The sequence below is a fragment of the Onthophagus taurus genome, chromosome 3 (genome assembly GCF_036711975.1).
Source record: "Onthophagus taurus isolate NC chromosome 3, IU_Otau_3.0, whole genome shotgun sequence".
Lineage (NCBI taxonomy): Eukaryota > Metazoa > Arthropoda > Insecta > Coleoptera > Scarabaeidae > Onthophagus > Onthophagus taurus.
In genome coordinates, this window is record NC_091968.1 from 5,608,597 (window position 1) to 5,630,886 (window position 22,290).

The 22,290-nt window shown below is 34.4% G+C and overlaps 1 protein-coding gene across 1 annotated transcript in view; it reads right to left on the reverse strand.

Moving 5' to 3' along the window:
- LOC111418415 (protein artichoke) overlaps positions 1-22,290 on the reverse strand; it is a 52,277-nt gene extending 29,987 nt beyond the window's left edge. Inside the window, exon 1 of the mRNA XM_071195150.1 lies at positions 21,861-22,290. The gene's annotated coding sequence lies outside the window, so the exon portion shown is untranslated. The remainder of the gene's footprint in view (positions 1-21,860) is intronic.

Here is a 22,290-nt window from a genome sequence, read left to right on the forward strand (position 1 = left end):
AAAAAACTTTTAGAATACAAGTTGTAGCAAATTTTATTCTTAACAATATTGCTCTTTTTCACTTTTGCTCTCAGACTTATGAATATCCAGAAAAATATAAAAATTTTATGAATTCATGGTTTTAAATGCAGCTGATGGTGCTTAGTGGTTATGAATAGGAGCATGTTGCAAAAATACTGTTAGAATAGAAGTTGTAGCAAATTTTATTCTTAACAATGAACACTATAATATATGCTGTCGGATTTTGCCATATAGTTTGTCAAAATTTGTTTTAAGTGTTCGATCCAGGCGTAAATTTTTATTTTTTAACAACAATTTTCGACTAGATAAAGAATAATTGCACTTAATTTTATTTTGTATACATATAGAAAGCTTTCTGAAGATGCCGAAATAAATAGGCGAAACCGGTAAAAGCTGATCAGTAAAAATAAAGATCCATTGTTTAAGTGCGAAAACCAGCTTTATTTTTAATAGATATTTCGCTTATAATATGCGATTGAGACAGATAATTTGGCGTAAAGTAAGGCTTTTTGTAAGTCAAAAGAGAAGGCAAAGTATTTATTAGCATTTTTGGATGCTAGAATTTTATCTTCTTGCAATGCTTTTCTTGCTAATTCAGCATCTTGCAAGTGAACATCATGTCTTTGTACAAGAATTGTTTTTTCTTCGTCATCAGTTGTTGTCTTAATTTTCATGTTTAAGAAATCGCATTTTGCACAGGTATTTTTACGTGGCAAATGGAAGTGTAACTTGAAATCTCGTTTAAAGATTTTCCTGTATGTCCATTCATTAACTGAACTCAAATTGTTTTCCTTGCATTTTTCTAAGTATAAATTATACATTTTTCTTATGTTTAATTCAGGATTTAAAAACATCCGTTCTGGATTTTGGGATCGAGTATAATACCGGAAAGCTTTTTATGTGTTCTATCACCGTATTCGTCACTAGGTCACTAGTTCTTCTGCAAGAGCCATCCATTTTTCCACGCATATCTTTCGGAATATTCTTATGCGCTTTTAGGATACGATCACTTCGTCCAGTAGATATTTGGAAAGTACAATGAAAAATATCTTACATACTAAAATGTTTCCACCTGAAGTGACCAGATACAATTTATAAGCATATGCCCTCATAGTGCCCGAATTATTTATTTTTTAAATTATTTTATTGCCCTTCTTGTGTTGACAGTTTCACGTTGAACATTACGATAGAGAAATACATTTTGCTTATTAAAATCACCTATATTCCAGAACTTATCAAAAATTTCTATACGTTGTATTTCATTAATACGTTCTACACATTTCTTCGAATAATTACAATTTCTGGATTCAAACTGTTTTGCTGGAATGAGTATTCCTCTTTTTGTATAGTACTTTTGTCCAGTATTTCGCTTAATTTTGTTTATTTGTTGCAAATATTTTCCTTTATTTTGTTCTGCAGAATCTAAGTTCTCAGTAACAATATCCTCATCTGATGAAGATTCTACCTCTATTATTCGTCTTCTCTTTTTAAGATTCGTTAGAGACTTACACCACTTTCAAAATAAACGGTCCAATTCATGGTTTTAAATGCAATTGATGGTAACGCTTATGATGAGGACCATGTTACAAAAAAGCTTTTAGAGTAGAAGTTGTAGCAAATTTTATTCTTAACAATATTGCCCTTTTCCACTTTTGCTCTCAGACTAATGAATATCGAGAAAAATACGAAAATATAAAAATTTGATGAATTCATGGTTTTAAATGCTCGGAATTCAATAAAACAGAGCGTATGACAAAAAATTAATTTAAGAATTAATAAAATAAAAGCATAATAATAAGTAAGCATAAAAATTTCGAATACGTAAATATTGAGAAATTGTGGGGTGTATTTTTGGAACGTTGAAGAGAAAATTGTGGGTTGGTTAGTATGCACACGTAAACCTACTATACTACATTATAGCAGCGATATCGACCGAAAAATTCAAATGAATACGGCATATTTTATATCGCGACCCATTTAAACCTGTGCACGGTCGTCGTATAAATAATACACGGCAACGACCAGAAAAGAAAATTACTTTCAAACCGGCGACGGTTTAAGAACTGAGTTTATGGTAATAATAACGACCCCGTCATTTGTAGAGCTTTCACAAAAATAGAATACCACATTTTTGCAAAAACTCAAATCTTACTCAATCATAATAAATATAGAAAAAATATATAGTAAAGCAAATAAGAAAAATAATCTAGGAAGAGAAATTCTTAACTAAATTTCAATTCAATTGCAAATTAAATTACAGTCGTGAATAAAAGAAAACATTTATAACGCCACAAATCCATTTAAATATCTAGTTTACGCTTTAATCGTTTACGTTTGACCTCTTTTCTTGTTTAGAAATCTTGTTTACAAACTTTAAATCTCTTTTACAATGCAAGGAACGATTTTATAACCCACTATTTTATACTTCTTTTTTCAGTTTGTAATCTAAACATTTTTTGCCTTTCTTCAAGAAAACATCTCCATCTGCAAATAGATGCAGAATCAAATCATATCTTCAGAGTGGAATAACATGTCACATGCAGAGTCAATAGTCGTTACTCAAATTAGGAATATGAAACATTTTCGAGAAATGATCAGGTTTCATCGTATCGATTTGGAGGTCAGTATTTGATGTAATGAGATAGTTGGAGTACATTATTAGGTGATAAATTGCTTTCTATACAGGGTGAGTTATTAGTATCTCGGCGGTCGATAGTTACTAAATCGTTTGAAAAAACAAAAAGTATTTTATATAAAAGTTGTTTGACTTATCATTGTCTATTACGTAAAATTATTTTTACTTATACAGAGTGTCCCATTTAGGCGTAACGGAGAGTACGTAAATTTATTTAAATGGAACACATTGTATATTTTATCCTATTATGAATACAACTAAATTTGTTTATACAACCGTATATGTTACTATTTCACAGTGTTCATAGTTCTTGAGATATTCTTCTAAAATATGTCCATGACATAACATCTTTTTAAAAACGATGTAAAAACCAGACGGTATTATACCTGCCCTTTTACAATGAGGCTTTAGAGGAGGATTTAGTACCTCACCTAGCAGGAATCTTCCAGGCGTGCCTGGCGCTGCGTTTTATACCCAGTCGGTGGCGTGAGGTCACGGTGAACTTCATACCAAAACCACCCGGTTTTGTGAAGCTAGATTATTTCACACCGAAATAATATTAGAGATTTCTGTCTTCCAACTAAACAAGTAAATCCTAATTAACACGCTTACACTCAGGGCAAATCCATACTAACGGCTCTTCACTCAGTGACCAGCTTTGTTGATGGAGCGCTGGACTTGAAGTAGTCTGCGCTGGGTGTTTTCATAGATATAGAGGGAACTTTTGATAAAACAAGCATAATAGAGCATAGAGCATAATGTTCCGCCGACTCTTTGTGGTTACATTGAGAACACTCTTAAACATAGAATAGTTAAGCTTAGGGCTGGCGATGTGAGTCTTCAAAGAGGAGTTGGATAGCCACTTGAAACGCCTTACTGAAGCCAACTTTACAACAGTTGGTTATGCAGATGATTTAACCATTCTCGTCAAAGGCAAGTACATAAATGTGAAATCTCAAATTGATTGAGACTAGGTGTGATCAATAAAGACTCTCTGTGAATCCTAAGAAGACAGAGTTGATTCTTTTCACACGGATGAGGAAGCTTGGCAAGCCCAGAATGCCATCTCTCGCTAATACTCCATTGGTCTTGTCAAAAGAAGTCAAATATCTGGGCATTACAGTTGACAATAAAATGACATAGAAAGCTCTCCTAGATAATAGAGTAAAAAAAGCGTACGTTGCATTCGGTCAATGAAGAAGGGCTATAGGTAAGACATGGGGTTTGTCACCCAAAACTGCCCTCTGGATTTATACGGCTACAATCCGACCTATGCTTATATATGGTGCAGTTGTATGGTGGTCAAAGACCTTACAGTCTACATCCACTGCTGCAGTTAATAAAGTACAGAGACTTGCGTGTTTGTATGTTACAGGTGCGCTGTGGACTACCCCCACTGCAGCCATAGAAAATATGTTGAACCTTACGCCACTTTATTTGTTCATTCAAGAGGTGGCACTGGTGACCAGGATTCGACGCGTGCAGGAATTGTAATGGGTGAGAGAGATAGTAAAAATGCCGTACTCTGGAATGAAATGGCGGATCATTCGCCAATTCTGGAATGTAACACGAACTTTACACCCTTACAACACATTTTTACGAAGAAATATCTCACCTACTCAAGTTCCACAGAAGTAGAAGTAAAAAACAGCATTAAATTTATAAATGATTTAACCTTCGGTTTGCACACTGTTGATAAGTTCGAAATTGAAAAGGCTATCTCTAGCAAAAGCAAAGCTTCCGGATATGAGTATCTCAATATTAAATGTATTGATTTGTGTTGTCCACATATTACGCCTTACCTTTGTAATCTCATTAATACTTGTATTCTTAGTGGTGTATTACTATCTGAAAAAAAGCTTTGATAAAGCCCAAATCGAACGCACCAACTGCTTTAAGTGATTTGAGGCCAATAAGTGTGCTGCCGGTGTTATCAAAGGTTATGGAACGAATTTTATTTCAACAAATAAATAGTTATGTGGAAGATAATAATATTTTACCCGTAAACCAGTTCGGTTTTAGAGAACAAGCAGTATCAGTGCGGGTTGATTCTGGAAGTGAGATCGGGGGTACCGCAGGGATCGACTATTTCGCCTATTTTGTATGCATTATACACATCAAATTTTATCTAATCCATTTCACATTGTAAGGCATACTTTTACGCAGACGACACTCAGCTATACTATTCCTTCCCTCCGTCTGAGGTGTTTAAAGCATATATAGATATAAATAGTGATTTGCAAGCTTTATGTGATATCTCTGACCGCCATGGACTTCATATAAATCAGAGTAAGTCTCTTGTCATTATTTTCGGCCAGAAGAGTCTCAGACAGCAAGTTGCAGACAATCTCCATCTATTTGTGAACAATGAACCGCTACAATTTCATAAAACAGTAAGGAATTTGGGTGTCTTATTAGATGAGAATTTGACTTTTAATGATCACATCAACAAATGCATACAAAGGGCGTATGGAAGTTTGAAGGTTATCTACTCGACAGACATTATTTGAACCGTAACACAAGGAAATGTCTCTGTGAAGGTGTGGTCCTGTCACTTTTTAATTATGCAGATGTTCTGTGCTCTCCTTTTTTGTTCTATGTCTTAAAAGCAAAAATTCAAAAAGCGCAAAATTCCTGTATACGTTTACTGTTTGGTCTTCATCGAAGTGATCATGTAAGTGATAAGTTGCCGGAATTAAAATGGTTAAACATGCAGTGAAGGAGGGTGCTGCACTCTGTATGTCTCTACCACCAACTCCTCCATCTTTATATGCCACTTTACCTTTATAACAAAATAAGTTTTCGCGGGGATGTACACACTGTAAATATTAGATTTAAAGGGAGATTATCTCCACCTACTTTTAATACTGCATTTTTCAAAAATTCATTTTCCTATCAGATCACTAAGACAATGAATGAATTTCCTCTTGAGTAGACAGTGTGTGCATCATCAATAACTTTTAAAAGACACATGCTAAATTGTCCTCTTTGTCGCTTTTGTAAAGTGAGCGAGGTGTAGCGATCCACAGATCTGTTCCTTCCTATTCACATCCTTCCCTTCCTTTTCTTTTGTCTAATTGTTATAGTTGTAATTGTCTGATTGGTTGAACCATGCGTTGGCCAATAAGATCATTCCTAGAGGAAAGAGCATCCAGGGGGCAAAGACTTAAAGAGACTGTTCGACACATCTTATGTGACTACCCCACTCTGAAAGACCTCAAAATGAGAGACTTCGGAGAGGAGTGGCCGAGGACGGAAGGCATCAGGAACACACCTCTGAGCTGTATTCTAGCCTTTGGAAATTCCTTAGGCTGGTTGATGTAGCCAGGCAGGGTGCAGGAGGATGTACAAGGGGCCCGTTGAAGCCTAGGTGCTGTATACCCTTTCGTACATACATACATGATTCTAGTTCTAGGTATAGTGTTAGCTCTAATTTTAATTGTCATTCAGTGCTAAATTGATGAAAAACTGAGAAATCCTGAAAGAAATGTAAATTTTAACATTTGACACCTTTATGGCTCAATCATAAAAAGTTATGAACGAAGTAACGCATATTTTTTTAATATTTTTATTTAAGTCAGAAAAATTAGAAAAACATCTTTTTGACCAAAAAAACAAATTAATTAATCCTCAAATAACTACTTATAACCACCAATTACATCGTTCTTTTCCAATTTAACCTAGTAATTAATTAACTAACTTAATCTGCAATTAGTCGGGGCTCATTATCTTCGCCAATCAACCAACGGGCGGCCTTCTCTCAAACCCATAATTGGATTATCATTCAATTGTGAAGGGTATTGAACCGACAGCAACGCATCTGAAATTGGCATCAATTACCGGATGTCGCCTATTTAACCACCGACGACGACGTCCATCTCCTCCTCATTCTCTTCAGACAAACAAAAACAAAGAAAATAATTCGAACATTTTTAAGTATCTAATCTTAAATGGATTAAATTGTTGAGACTATCTTATTTCAATAATTATATAAACTTTCAAAATAAGATAATAAGATTAATAAGAATCAAAGTAAGACGATTATGCTTTAATGATGTTGTAGTTAGCACAAAGGACAACTTCAATAAAGGGAATTTAACGATTGAATAGACAGAGAAATTCTCTCCTTTGGTCATGTCCCTTTTGGCACAGTACAACATCCTCGTTCGGACAAAGATAGATTACCGCTCTCAGAATCGAAAGGGTCCCCGTCAAGAAGTGTTTAATGAGCCTTCTGTCGGTTCTCAATTAAGACCCAGCGCGGTATAATTAAATGCTTCTGGATAACGTATCCGGGCGTGTAAATTTAGATTTTTGCGATAAATACACAATCTTTTTTTAACATGATCAAGGTTATTCCACTTAAAACAACTTATTTTTTGTATCTTCTTTCCTTTGTCTTGAAACCAATTTGTTTATCTTAATTAAGGCAAATTTAGTTCGAGATGTCCCTCTAATTTGATTTTGTCGATGTCTGTTTAGATCCATTAGTGTCAATTAAACGTTTGACGTACAATGTCCAATTCGCTTTAAGCCGGAAACCGAAAACGAACGTCACTCTTCGCGGTCCTGATGGTTTGGATGAGACGAAAATTGGGGGAGAATTCGCTGTCCATTTTCTCTCCCCCAATTTAATTGGGTTATTCCCTATGAAAGGAATCCCTCAGGTCTTGTCCGTTTAATTTAAACCGTAACTATACAATTCCCTTATGAATTTTGAACAATAAGGTTTTATTTTTGAATTCTCATTAATAATCATTTTTCTTGTTCAAATTTGTTTCATCCTAGATACTCATATTAAAATACTTTAGGGATAAATTACAACTTTTTGACATTGACGAGGGTTTATACACAACAAAATAAAACGAGGGTTGGAAAAATGAGATCTTTTTGTTTGTTATTTCGAAGGGAGAGAAATTATCGATTTGGTATTTGTTTCCGGTACGTTTGTACACATATAGATACACAAAATCGTGAATTGCGACCGATTAGTGTCGTCCAATTAATCTGGGGGCAACGAATATAATACAAAATCGCGGGGCCCAACTCGCCACTGTACTACAACCGCTTCACGTTTATGTTCCCCTGAAATACGTGGCGCAAAACGCATTAATTATGCATGTCCAAATCCAATATGCACACTTCCGGTGCGCAGTCCGGGTGCCTATTGAAACGATTACAAAGTCTCTAAATTCATTACTCGTTTCAAATAGATTCGAGAGATTTTGAAATTGAAATAAAAAATTTGTATTTTTTTTTGATTTGTACAGTGTGTTAATTAATTATCGTACCCGATGTATGCAACCAATATCACAGTGCAATACGCTTCATACGCAAATCGTGTATTACAATAAAAATACTGTGATATTGGTTACATACTTGCAATGATGACGTCGGGTACGATAATTAATTAACACATACAGTGTGTTATTATTAATGATTTCTTAATTATTCTACATGAAGATGAGTGAAAAGCTACTTACAACTCCTGTATGAAGCTGTTTGGAGAAGCAGCTTTCAAAATCAGTCCTTTAGAGACTGATAGAGACGCACAAAACGTAATTAGAGAGACCAAAGTACTAATTAATTGTCAAAACCTACCTTCTATTAATGCAAAAATAAATAAGAAGAAGCAGAAGAATATATGGGAGATCATATCAACCTAGATTTTTGAAGTCTGGAGATCAAGCTTGCTATAAAGAAGCAAGAATGAATCGTGATAAGTTATTATTCAAACGTAGCCCTTCTGTTGCCAATCGGGAACATTATTTGCTGGAAACGATTCTCGTAAATTATGGAGTTCTATTAAATCCCTGAGTGTTACTCCTTTCAGACGTCCAAACATTTCGGACACTTTGGGTACACCTAATCAAATAAATTGTTATTTTCAATCGACACAGTTAATTCCTCGTGTGATCGTGATTTGCAGGATTTCTATAACAATCATCGAATGTTGTCTGTCACTACACCTCTAAGTTTTGCCTTGACATCGGAAGAAGAGATTGCTCAGTTAATAATTTTTATTAAAACTGAATCAATTGGTAAAGATAAAATTAGTAAAAAGATGCTAGTACTATGTTGTCCTCCAATTCTTCCTTACCTATGTCACATCATGAATTTCTGTTTGGAATTTTCCGTGTTTCCTGACCAATGGAAGATTGCTTTGATAATGCCCATCCCAAAAAATAAAAACCCTTCAGGGTGTCTCAAAATTAACGCAAGATTTGAATTAAATCGAAAACACAGTTTTTAGTCTTTTGATTGTAATTGTTTTATTGATTCATAAAGTACATAGGATAGGGTTATTTATGAAATAACACATCGGGTAAATGGCCTCCACGGCTTTGCATACACATACGCATTCGTTTGTCGAAATTTTCCATGACCATTCTGCATAAATGTGGCTGAATTTCGTTGATGCAACGTTGAATCTCCTCCTTTAATGCACGCGTGGTTATGGGCTTGTTGACGTAGACCTGTGATTTTAAATAACCCCATAAAAAGAAGTCTAATGGTGTTAAATCACACGATCTAGGGGGCCAATTTTGATCACCGAAACGAGATAGTACGCGACCTGGAAATGTCTCATACAGTAATTGAAGTGTTTCACGGGCTGTATGACATGTGGCACCGTCTTGTTGAAACCACATATTGGCCACATCAATATCATTCAATTTCGGCAAAAAGAACTGTGTTAACATGTCGCGATATTGAGCACCAGTAACAGTCACTGCCTGACCAGCTTCATTTTCAAACAAGTATGGTCCAATTACGCCTCCAGCCCAAAATCCACACCAAACAGTGACACGTTGTGGATGCATTTGTTTTTCGACAATCACATGTGGGTTTTCAGAACCCCAAAAGCGGCAGTTTTGGCGATTAACAAACCCATCAAGGTAAAAATGTGCTTCGTCGCTTAGGATGATTTTGCTCGAAAAATCAGCATTCATTTGTTGATGGTCAATAATCCATTCAACAAACTCTCTACGCTGTGCATGGTCATTGGGCTTCAGTTGTTGTGTTAATTGAATTTTGTAAGCATGTAGGCACAGATCTTTAGTGAGTATACGCTGTAGAGAGCTTCTTGAAATTTGCAATTCTTGTCCACGACGCCGAATTGAGGTTCCTGGATTGTCGCCGACACTCGCACGCACTGCTTCGATATTGACATTTGAACGGCTTGTTTTTGGACGACCAGTGTGTTTGGTGTCTCCAACGGATCCTGTCTCCCGAAATTTTTCAATTAATCTCTTCACAGTTGACGAAGTTAAAACAGTATTCCGACCATATTTTGTACGAAATTTTCGAACTGCGGCCGCCAAGCAGTCATTATTTTTGAAATATTGTTCAATAATGAAGACACGTTGTTCCATTGTGTAACGCTCCATTTTTACTAACCCTAAACTGTCAACTGTCGATTTATTTATTTTTTAGGGTTGTCAACACTTTACTGCATGAATGGCGGCAAATTGAAATCTTGCGTTAATTTTGGGACACCTTTATTAGGCCCATCAGTATTTTACCCATTCTATCAAAAATCTTAGACAAGCTTATTCCCGAGAGGTTAAGAGCTTATGTCACTGAAAATAATATCCTCCCACCTAAGCAGTCACTGACGACATATTGAAGAAAGTAGACGATGGATGTCTCACTGCACTTGTCTTATTGGACTTTTCAAAAGCGTTCGACACGTTACATCACGAAACCTTGTTTTCGATCTTACATTATATAGGGTTATCTGATTCAGCCATCTCTTTGCTCAGATGTTATCTTTGTAATCGATTTCAGTGCGTGACCCATGATGGTTCATACTCAGATTTTTTGAGTGTTGTGTCGGGTGTACCTCAGGGTTCTGTTCTCGGGCCTTCATTTTACCTGATTTATACGTTTTAGCTTTGCTCCTGTTTAAAATATTGTGATTATCATATGTACGCTGACGATACTCAAATATATTATAGCTTTGAATCTGATGAAGTGAATATCGCAGTGGATAGGATAGATACTGACTTGGGCAATTTAGCAGTTTATGCTGCTCGGCTCTGTCTAACGGTTAACCCTTCCAAATCCTCAGTGAGCAGATTGATGGATGACTTACCTTTGTCAAACAATTTTCATCTGGTTCTGTAGGGCGCTAGACTACCGACTTCCTCTGAAAACCGCAATCTTGGTGTAATTATGGACCCTCGTCTGAGGTTCAAAAAACATATTAGTAGGCTTGTTAACTTTGAAACTGCTTTATAACAATCGATACATGCTACACCACCGACTTAGAGCTCACTTATGTGAAGCACTAGTGCTCTCTATTTTCAATTTTGGCGATGCGCTTTACAATTCATGCATCGATGCTGATGATATTCGCCGAATTCAGCGGGTTCAAAATGCGTGTCTTCGTTTCATATTTGGCATAAGAAGGTACGAGAGAATATCGCATACTTTGGGGTGGATTGGTTGGTTGAGTATGTCGCGTCGTAGGGAGTTACATTCTGCATGTTTATTTCATAAAATTATTATGCATAAATCTCCTCCTTATCTTTATAATAAAATTACGTTTAGAACCGATGTCCACAACCTAAACATTAGACACAGGTATACTTTAACGATACCTAAACATCGTTTAGAAATTTTTAAAAGATGCTACTCTTATGTTGTCTAGTGTTTATAATTCAATCCCAAATGAAATTAAGTTGGGAAGTGAGCAGCGTTTCAGGCGTAAATTTAAGGAACACTTGCTATTTTTTTGTTTTTTCTTTTCAATAATACCTAGTTTTTGGTCTTGTAATCCATTTGATTTTTTTTTATTCATTGCTCATTTGCTATTTGTTTTTCTCTCGTTAAAAAGGATCGATGAAAAATAGTGTTACTTAATGGTAAGACTGGCTCGATCCTTTTTGGCTCAGAATTTACTCTGTAATTCCCTTTAATTTTTATTATTGTTGCCAATGTTATAATATTTAGCTTTATTTTTATTATTGCAGTTTTCTCTGAGTCAATAAATATGTTTATTATTATTATTATTATCGTGTTCTGCACAGCCGTTGTAATGCACAGCCACTCATAAGACATTTTGGAAAACAATGCGATCACTTGGTGTTATAAAGTCTCCCACAGATCAACCCACTCTTGATGCTGCTGCTCTAGCGGAGTATTTTGCGGGTCCTCCTGTGGTGGTTGGTAACATAACTAGGCAGAATACTGAAATCCTTGCATCTACCAACGTGCTTTCCTTTTCATTCAGCTTGGTTACAGATGCTGAGTTCCGGGATGCTTTAACTTACTCCAAATCCACTAGTGTCGGAGCAGATGGTATTGGACTTAGATTCCTCTTACCAATTCTGGATATAATTATTACTCCCCTAATACATATTTTGAATGAACAGTCTATATTTATTCCTATCCCAAAAATTAAACCACCGTCCCATGTTGATGACTTTCGACCGATTTCTATTCTATCTAAGTTGTCAAAAGCTATTGAACGTTTAGCTTATTTACAAATTCGGAAATATCTTGAGGAGTTTAATCTGATTAACAAGTTCCATTCTGATTTTCTTGAAGGGCATGTTACTACTATAGCACTGATTAAGATCACCGATTATATTAGATCTGCTTGTGATCAGCGTTGTATTACCTTGCTAGTGTTACTTGATTTTAGTAAGGCCTTTGATTCTGTGGACCATGCCCTCCTATTAACTAGGCTTTCTGCTATTGGTTTTACAACTTCTTGTGTATCTTGGTTCCAGTCCTACCTTTCCTATTGGTCTTTACGTGTCCGCGTGAAATCAAATGTCCCCAGGGCAGTGTGCAGGGTCCTTTGCTCTTCTCAATTTTTATAAATAGTATTAGTGATGGTATCTCGTGTAACTATCATTTGTACGCAGATGACCTTCAACTTCCTCCCAGATGCTTTGTTGCTTCTTAACAACGATCTCTCTAGCGTACTTGACTAGTCTAAACGTCATGGACTTAACCTGAATCCAGGTAAAACGCAAACCATTGCATTTAGCACTCGCCTCTTGCTGGCACAATTTAATTCCTTAACTACCCTTCAACTGAGGCTTGCGACACCGTTATTCCGTTTTCTAATACGGTCAAAAATCGTGGTGTGGTAAAGGATTCAGCGATGTCTTGGCGGCCACAAGTTCAGGAAGTCTGTAAGAGGGATTACTTCTGTTTCCATACTTAAAAAAAACTTCGCTGCTACCTTTCTCCTGTTGTACGTCGTAATCTTTGTTATTCTTTCATTTTCCCACACATTGATTATGCCGATGCTGCGTATCCCGATCTGTCCGCAGCCCTTCGGGGTAAATTGGAAAGACTTCAGAACAATTGTATACGGTACATTTTTGATTTAGGAAAGTTTCAGCATATTACTCTATATGGTAACAACCTGCAGATCATGGCTTGCCAGAGTCGTAGGTCATTTCGTATGCTTACTATGCTATACAAAATTATCCATACCCGCACTCCTGCTTATTTGTCTAATGCATTTCACTTTTTAGACTTGCCCACTCGATCAATGCGAACTCTACACTCATGTTTCCAGTCCATAGTACTGAAATCTACCACAGATCTTTTACAGTGCAGTCGATTGCGTTGTGGAACGATTTGCCTGCCGTTGTTTGCAATGCAGCTAGTTTAATAAGTTTTAAAAATGCCTTGAGGCCCCATCTGCTATCTCTTCAACTATCTTGTTCTTGACCTATATGTGTTTGTTTTCGTCTCTAATCTGCCTTTCATCTATCTTTTGCTGCACTTTTTTGTGTCTATTTCCTTCCTTGTAATAACTGACTGTCGATCCGTTACATAATTCAAATATGCTCATTCGTTCAGTTTTATTAGCACATCATTTAGTATTACTTTTTCGGTAGCCATAATTATTTATTTAAAATTATATATACACTATTACCAGTTGGGTCTCTTGGAAGATATCACTTGATACCGACAATCAAAATTTAATGCCGACTCGATATCTTTACTGTCACAACCAATTCTTGCTTAGTAATCGACGATACTACTTTGTGCAGTACTATCCAAGATAGCAAAAAACTCTCATGAAGGTACTTAAAATCATTTATAGTGATGAGTCTAAACCTAACGTATAAAGTCTGCTATCAAGACACAGTTTCAACGTGCTGGAATGTCCACAAGAGAAATAAAACTAAAATTATGGCTACAATAGGTGGATAACATTTTCAACATCGTCCAACCCAATAAAGAAAGGCTTGATGAGTTCGTAATCATGATGAAATGATCAATCAAGTTGTTTCGCTTTGTTGGAACTATTAGTTAGGCGACTAAAAAAGGAAGACTATGCAGACAGTCGTGAGTCAATGAGTTATTACGTGGCTTTTTTTTTTATCAAACTATAATTACTCGATACAAAAAGAATTGTTCAGTGTCTGTTAAAAAAAATATATATTGGTGGAGTAGATGGCCGCTTGTGCTCCAGCCGGCGGGGAATAAGTTCGTGCAAAAAAAAATATCTAATGAGCGCCACGTAGTTTAAAAATATTACATCCACAATTATTGTTAAGTAAAACTACGAAACTTTGCTTTGACACCGAAATAACTTTAATTGTAGAAAAATTAATCTTTATCAATAATAAAGAAATATTACAAAAGTAATAATACAAATGTATCAAAAACGAAATTAAAATAAAAAGAAACAAACTCGTTTTACTACGACGGCGCACCAGAAAGCGGTAAAAAAAAATCTGAAAGGAAAATCGGAACGAACCGAAATTTGGCCAAATTTTCGTCGAAACCGAAAAATAAACGAACAACACGAAAATTAAAGAAAAACGAAAAACCCGCTTCAAGGTAACCACCGGTACAATGGTCAAACGTAAATGTAAAAAAAATATATAACTTCTTCTCCTATTTTAATAACAAAACCTAAAATAAAAATAATTTTCCAAATCCAAGATCTGTCTTCAATTCAACAGAAGGGGGATTGGGCGTAATCGAAGATATAAATATTCTTATTTTTATTCTTTATATTTAGGCGAACGATGTAAAAGTTAAAAAAAAATATTTTAACCGACCTCTCTTTCCAGCACTTTCTTTTCCTTCTTTCCCTTTACCTCAATGTTCTCGGGGTGATGTCGGAAGAATATATATATATATATGTATTTGGATGACCAGAAAAACGTGTTCCATGAAAGGTCGGAACTAAGTAAAAAAAGAACTATAATGAATGATTTAATCAGCGGTAAACTGAAAGAAAAACTTGTTCCTTACGCCTAAGTTATTGGGCGGCTTTAAAAGGTGTAGAATCGAATTTTTTAAGTGTTTAACTCCCCGAAGGCGTTCCAAAACTAATGAATCGGTTGATGAAATCCACAAATTGTGTATTTTCCAAAGTTTTATTTCCACAAAAATTATATTTCAATAAATCAACTACAATATCGACCAATTCAGCACACTTGTAAAACTCGACTGTTCATCTCCACCCGGATGTATTTTTGAAACTTGAAACAAGTTTTCTACGTCAACATCTCCAAAACAAAATTCTCCCAAATTCAACGCTGGTTCAATTTCTATTTCTTTATTTGATTCTAAATTAAAATTTCGCCGTAATAGAGTTAATAAATTATTATATGGATATTATAACGTCGTTGTCTTGATTTATCATCTTCCTTGATCGGACCGACGGGAATGGAGAATAATTGCTACGGTTGAATAATTTCCAACAATTGACAATGGTATTGTTGGCAAATTTACCATTTAATCCAGTTTTTGTCCCGCTCATTGCAAATTGCGTTATCGTGTAAGTTAACAAAACATTATGGAAAAAATCTGGATTCTGGTAAATATCGTGTAAAAGTTGGTCCATTTAACGTGAGACAAGCGATTATCTCGAAAACGGTTCATTTTACATAAAAATGAACCAAATGAAGGTTATAACATCTTTTGAACATTTTTTGACCTTGACCTTATCTTCAAGGTTATATGAAGGTCACGACCAATTTTTTAAATGGCACCCTATGTATTTTATTGTAAAATCTGAATCTATGGATAAAAGTAAAGTAAAAAAATTTTACTGTGTGGTTTTGCCAGTGCAACGGACAAATATCTTTTGAAAAAAATTGAAATTTCTTCAGAAACAATTAACTAACGTTTATAATCTAGCAAGAACAAATAAGATTTATGAATTTTTAAACATTTTCCTACCCGCTTCGATACATTATCTTTAGTTCTTCTTTTCTATTTAAGAATGCTCAACAAAAAAAATCCAGAAGAGGTACATCGGGTGACCTGGCTCGTCGGAAATACCTTTTGAAAGAGGTTCCGACATTTCTCCGCCTTTGTCAATTTGATAATAGAATAACGCACAAAAAAACAAGAGTTCGTGGAACTGCTTATGTCAGCATTTTCAGAATATTTCTTTGCTTTCTTTGCTTTCAGAGACTTGGGGTTGAATTGTTTTAAAATGTAACAGGTAAAACTAAATTTGCATAAAAACTGTTTGGCAACAAATTCTGAATTCATTCCATCGTTTTACATTAAGGCAAAGTGTTTAAACTAAGTGTTAATCATGAATAGCCTAAGTGTTTCAGAAAAAGTAGAAATGATTTTTATTTATGGTTGCTGATAGCTTTGTATTGAGAACGTTTTCCTAATCGAAATATGCCTTCGAGAAGTACCTTTTACAGAGTTGTGAATGATTTCACTTACACCGGAAAAGTGGAATCAAAAAAAAAGAACTCGGCGAGCAACTGTAAGTACGGAAGAAAAAGAAATTGCGGTGTTAGCTAGCGTTGAGGTAAATCCTCAAGTTACCACTCGACGACCAGCATTTTAAGAATATTAAAGCGCAACAAGTATCACCCATACCACATTTCATTGCATCAAGAACTTCATGAAGGTAATTTTGAAAATCGATTAATATTTTGTCAATGGGCACAAGAACGAATGCGGTTGGACGTCAATTTCTTTGGTAACGTGCTATTTTCGGATGAGACTACTTTTACAAACAAAAGACAAGTCAATAGACATAATATGCACTATTGGAGCATTGAAAATCCGAGATGGTTGCGTGTAGTAGAACATCAACGACCTTGGTCGGTTAATGTTTGGTGTAGCATAATTGGTGATAAATTGATCGGTCCATACTTTATTGATGGTATGCTGAATGGGGAGAATTACCGAAATTTTTTAGATGACGTCTTACCAACGTTACTTGTAGGTTTGATCAGGGAAGAAAGACAAAATATGTGTCTGCAAAATGATGGGTGTCCAGCATATTTTTCACATATTTGATATTGGGATTATGCTGGGCGATGGATTGGAAGGGGAGGTCCAATTTCTTGGCCTGCCAGATCACCTGATTTAACACCTCTTGATTTTTTTTTTTCTGGGGCGTCCTTAAGCAAACATGAAAGAGCGGATAAGAAATGCATGCAGAAATAGTAGCCAAGAAAATCTTTCAAGAACCTTTAAGAAAACCCTGTATAGCATTTGAAGTTGTATCTTCGAAGATTCTGACTAGACATTTTATCCTTTTTTCTATTGCCATAATTTTTTGAGATCAGAACACCCCTCCCGAATCTTACATTACAGACTTTATTACTCCCATATCAATTCCTTTTACCTCTAAAGAGGTGTTCTTTCATCCAGGCACACCTTACGTCGTACAAGATCCATAGTTGTTCTCACAATTAGATAGGAGAAGTTTCAAGATCAGAATGCAGGATAAAATTATGATCATGCAACACTTCCCAGAATTGGAAATGAACCGTTTAGAGTTGCAACCCAAACATTTAACGAAGTTAATAACAATGGAGATTTGTTTAACATATTCTGCGCAGCAATCATAACGATCATCCTTATTATTAGAAAATTTTCCTATAAGGTACGTTCAATTCTCTTTGGCCCTTTTTACTTGTAATATCAAGAACAGAATGGAATACGTAACAAAGTTGGATATCGTCAGCATAGAAGGAGAGGATATATCTTGGAAACATCAAAGTATAAAGACTAAAAGCTAGCGGGGAGATATTAAAGCCCTGCGGCAAACCATACGTGGTAGATAACGCATTACACTTCGGCTTCGGATATTGTGTATTAACCGTTATTTTCTATTTATGAGAGTATTTTTCTAAAAGGCAGAGGATTATGTTATATTTCCGATTCTCTTGAAATATATAACTGTGTCATCTCCTTGCGGAACCTGACATTAAAGAGTTTGTGATTTGTGGAGAGTGTGGATGAGTTTAATTAGGTGCGATGCGTAACTAGAGTTCATTAGTCCTTCAGCCTAAAGTGTATCGAAAGCTTTTTCGAGTTTGTGTGCAACCAGGTTCAGAAATTGGAATTTAGGAGGTTAATAGCGTCGCTAATGATACAAGGGACTTGATGGATTTTGGATTGCTGGGGTTGTAAAGCAAATTGATAGCATATGATTTGAGAGTTTGAATTTAACGATTTCTGTGGTGTTTAATAAAGAGTACTTTTTAGCTTAAAATACTTGGAGGGATTCAAAAACGTACTCAAATTTATAATTTATTCAGTATCTTAAAGGTTAGAGGGCGCAAATTAAAGATATATTAAATTTTGGCATTTTTAGTGTTTGTTAACACTAAATCTTTTTTATCTCAAAAACGGTTGCTGTTACAACTTTCAATAATGAGTACCTTATTTGTTTAAAATACTTCAAAGAATTCAAATATGTACTCAAAATTATAATTTGATCACTGTGATAGATGTTACAGAGAGCAGAACTACGATATATGCAATGTTGCATTTTTAATAAAAAATCACTCACATCTTTAGAGATTAGGATTGGAAGTTTTAATAAGGAGTACTTTCTAGCTTAGAATACTTGGAGAAATTCAAAAACGTACTCAAAATTATAATTTATTCAGTATCTTGAATGTTAGAGGGCGCAAATTAAAAATATATTAAATTTTTGGGGTTTTCAGTATTTGTTAACATAAAATCTTTTTTATCTCAAAAACGGTTGGTGATACAACTTTTAACAATGAGTACATTTTTCGTTTAAAATACTCCAAAGAATTCAAATATGTACTCAAAATTATAATTTGATCACTGTGGTAGATGTTACAGGGAGCAGAAGTACGATATGTTCAATGTTGCATCTTTAACAAAAAATCCCCCACATCTTTGGAGCGGTTGGGGTTAGAAGTTTTAATAAAGAGTAATTTTTAGATTAAAATACTTGGAGGACTTCAAAAACATACTCAAAATTATAATTTATTCAGTATCTTGAAAGTTAGAGGGCGCAAATTAAAGATATATTAAATTTTTGGGGTTCTTAGTGTTTGTTAACACAAAATCTTTTTTATCTCTAAAACGGTTGGCGATACAATTTTTAACAATGAGTACCTTATTTGTTTAAAACACTTCAAAGAATTCAAATATATAGTCAAAATTATAATCTGATCACTGTGATAGATGTTACAGGGAGCAGAACTACGATATCTTCAATGTTGCATTTTTAACAAAAAATCCCCCACATCTTTGGAGCGGTTGGGGTTAGAAGTTTTAATAAAGAGTACTTTTTAGCTTAAAATACTTAGGGGAAATTCAAAAACGTAATCAAAATTATAATTTATTCGGTATCTTGAAAGTTAGAGGGTGAAAATTAAAAATACATTAAAATTATGCGGTTCTTAATGTTTGTTAACACAAAATCGTTTTTACCTCAAGAATGGTTGATGATACAACTTTTAACAATGAGTACCTTTTTTGTTTAAAATACTTCAAAGAAGTCAAACATGTACTCAAAATTATAGTTTGGTCACTGTGGTAGATGTTACAGAATGCAGAACTACGTTATCTTCAATGTTGCATTTTTAACAAAAAATCCCCCCCATCTTTGGAGCGGTTGGGGTTAGAAGTTTTAATAAAGACTACTTTTTAGATTAAAATACTTGAAGGAATTCAAAAATGTACTCAAAATTATAATTTATTCAGTATCTTGAAAGTTAGAGGGCGCAAATTAAAGATATATTAAATTTTTGGGGTTCTTAGTGTTTGTTAACACAAAATCTTTTTTATCTCAAAAACGGTTGGTGGTACAACTTTTAACAATGAGTACCTTATTTGTTTAAAATACTTTAAAAAATTCAAATATATACTCAAAATTATAACTTGATCACTGTGATAGATGTTTCAGGGAGCAGAACTACGATATCTTCAATGTTGCATTTTTAACAAAAAATCCCTCACATCTTTGGAACGATTGGTGTTAGAAGTTTTAACAAAGAGTACTTTTTAACTTAAAATACTTGGAGGAATTCAAAAACTTACTCAAAATTATAATTTATTCAGTATCTTGAAAGTTAGAGGGCGCAAATTAAAGATATATTAAATTTTTGGGGTTCTTAGTGTTTGTTAACACAAAATCTTTTTTATCTCAAAAACGGTTGGCGATACAACTTTTAACAATGAGTACCTTATTTGTTTAAAACACTTCAAAGAATTCAAATATATAGTCAAAATTATAATTTGATCACTGTGATAGATGTTACAGGGACTAGAACTACGATATCTTCAATGTTGAATTTTTAACAAAAAATCCCTCACATCTATGGAACGGTTGGGATTAGAAGTTTTAATAAAGTGCACTTGTTAGCTTAAAATGCTTGGAGGAATTCAAAAATGTACTCAAAATTATAATTTATTCAGTATCTTGAAAGTTAGAGGGCGCAAATTAAAGATATATTAAATTTTTGGGGTTCTTAGTGTTTGTTAACACAAAATCTTTTTTATCTCAAAAACGGTTGGCGATACAACTTTTAACAATGAGTACCTTATTTGTTTAAAACACTTCAAAGAATTCAAATATATAGTCAAAATTATAATTTGATCACTGTGATAGATGTTACAGGGACTAGAACTACGATATCTTCAATGTTGAATTTTTAACAAAAAATCCCTCACATCTATGGAACGGTTGGGATTAGAAGTTTTAATAAAGTGCACTTGTTAGCTTAAAATGCTTGGAGGAATTCAAAAATGTACTCAAAATTATAATTTATTCAGTATCTTGAAAGTTAGAGGGCGCAAATTAAAGATATATTAAATTTTTGGGGTTCTTAGTGTTTGTTAACACAAAATCTTTTTTATCTCAAAAACGGTTGGTGGTACAACTTTTAACAATGAGTACCTTATTTGTTTAAAATACTTTAAAAAATTCAAATATGTACTCAAAATTATAACTTGATCACTGTGATAGATGTTTCAGGGAGCAGAACTACGATAACTTCAATGTTGCATTTTTAACAAAAAATCCCTCACATCTTCAGAATGGTTGGTGTTAGAATTATTAACAAAGAGTAATTATTAACTCAAAATACTTGGGGAGATTCAAAAACCTACTCAAAATTATAATTAATTCGGTATCTCGAAAGTTAGAGGGTGAAAATTAAAGATACATTAAAGCTTACCGATTTAGAGAGAGTTAAATTTGGCTATTTCTGCATGTTGGATAGATGTGGATGAGTTTAATTAGGTGCGATGCGTAACTATTAGTCCTTCGACACTTTGGGTCGAAGCTTTTTCGAGTTTGTGTGCAACCAGGTTCAGAAATTGGAATTTAGGAGGTTAATAGCGTCGCTAATGATACAGGGGACTTGATGGATTGTGGATTGCTAAGGTTTAAAGCAAATTGATGGTATATGATTTAAGGGATTGAGTTTAAAGATGCTTGTAATAACATTTTCTCATCACCTTGACAAGAACTTGGAGTACATTCATGGAAACACAATCAGGATACTCCAATATTTTAGGTAACAGCATAATTAAGGCAAGTTTCTAACATTCTGGGAAGTAATCAGTCTCGATTCAGCAAATTTGGTATGAATTGTGTGCATAAAGCTAATATAACTTGGTAATGTTAATATTTAGACCATCATAGCTTAATTGCGTCAATAGCAACCTCTTGAAAAACAATTTGTGGAAAATTCATAATAAAGTGGAAAATTAAAATAATCGATTTAAAATTGCTGGGATATGTTAAATATTTCTATATAAAATAACAATCCCAATGAGTTGAATAACTATTTATGTTTGAAATTGAACTATAACAGTAAAAACAACTTTTTTGAACCTACTATATAATTTAAATTCCCGGAAACCTGGAAACCGCTGATAAATACAAAGAAACAACTAATCGATTTCTATACACGTGAAAAAGAAATTTTTTCTTCCATCTTGAAAAGAAACTAAATTACCAACGAACCTTTTATTTTTTCAAAACTTCAATGTTGTCCTAATCCACACAAAAAATCTTCATTCACTTTATTCATTCATCACATTTCGTTACAACACACCTCCATTAATTTTTTAATGAAAATCTTTTAAGTTTTTCTTTCCCTGTTTTAAACACAACTTAATGAAGTTTCTTTTTCGTTTTTTTCTCCTTCATTATTCCACCTCAACTCAATAAGATTTACAAAAAAAAATTAAATTCAACACCAACAACAGAATTCTTATTCTCACTTCTCAACAATTTTTTGTCTAAATATTAAACTTTGAAAGAATCGGCAACAAAGACCGAGTTCAACCACTACACAACAACAAAGCTTATTCTCGTAGTTTGGAAACGTCCACGGAATTTCCGGATTTTCGTGTGATGTTCGGCGTCGCGACGCCCGACGTCGACTGTAATG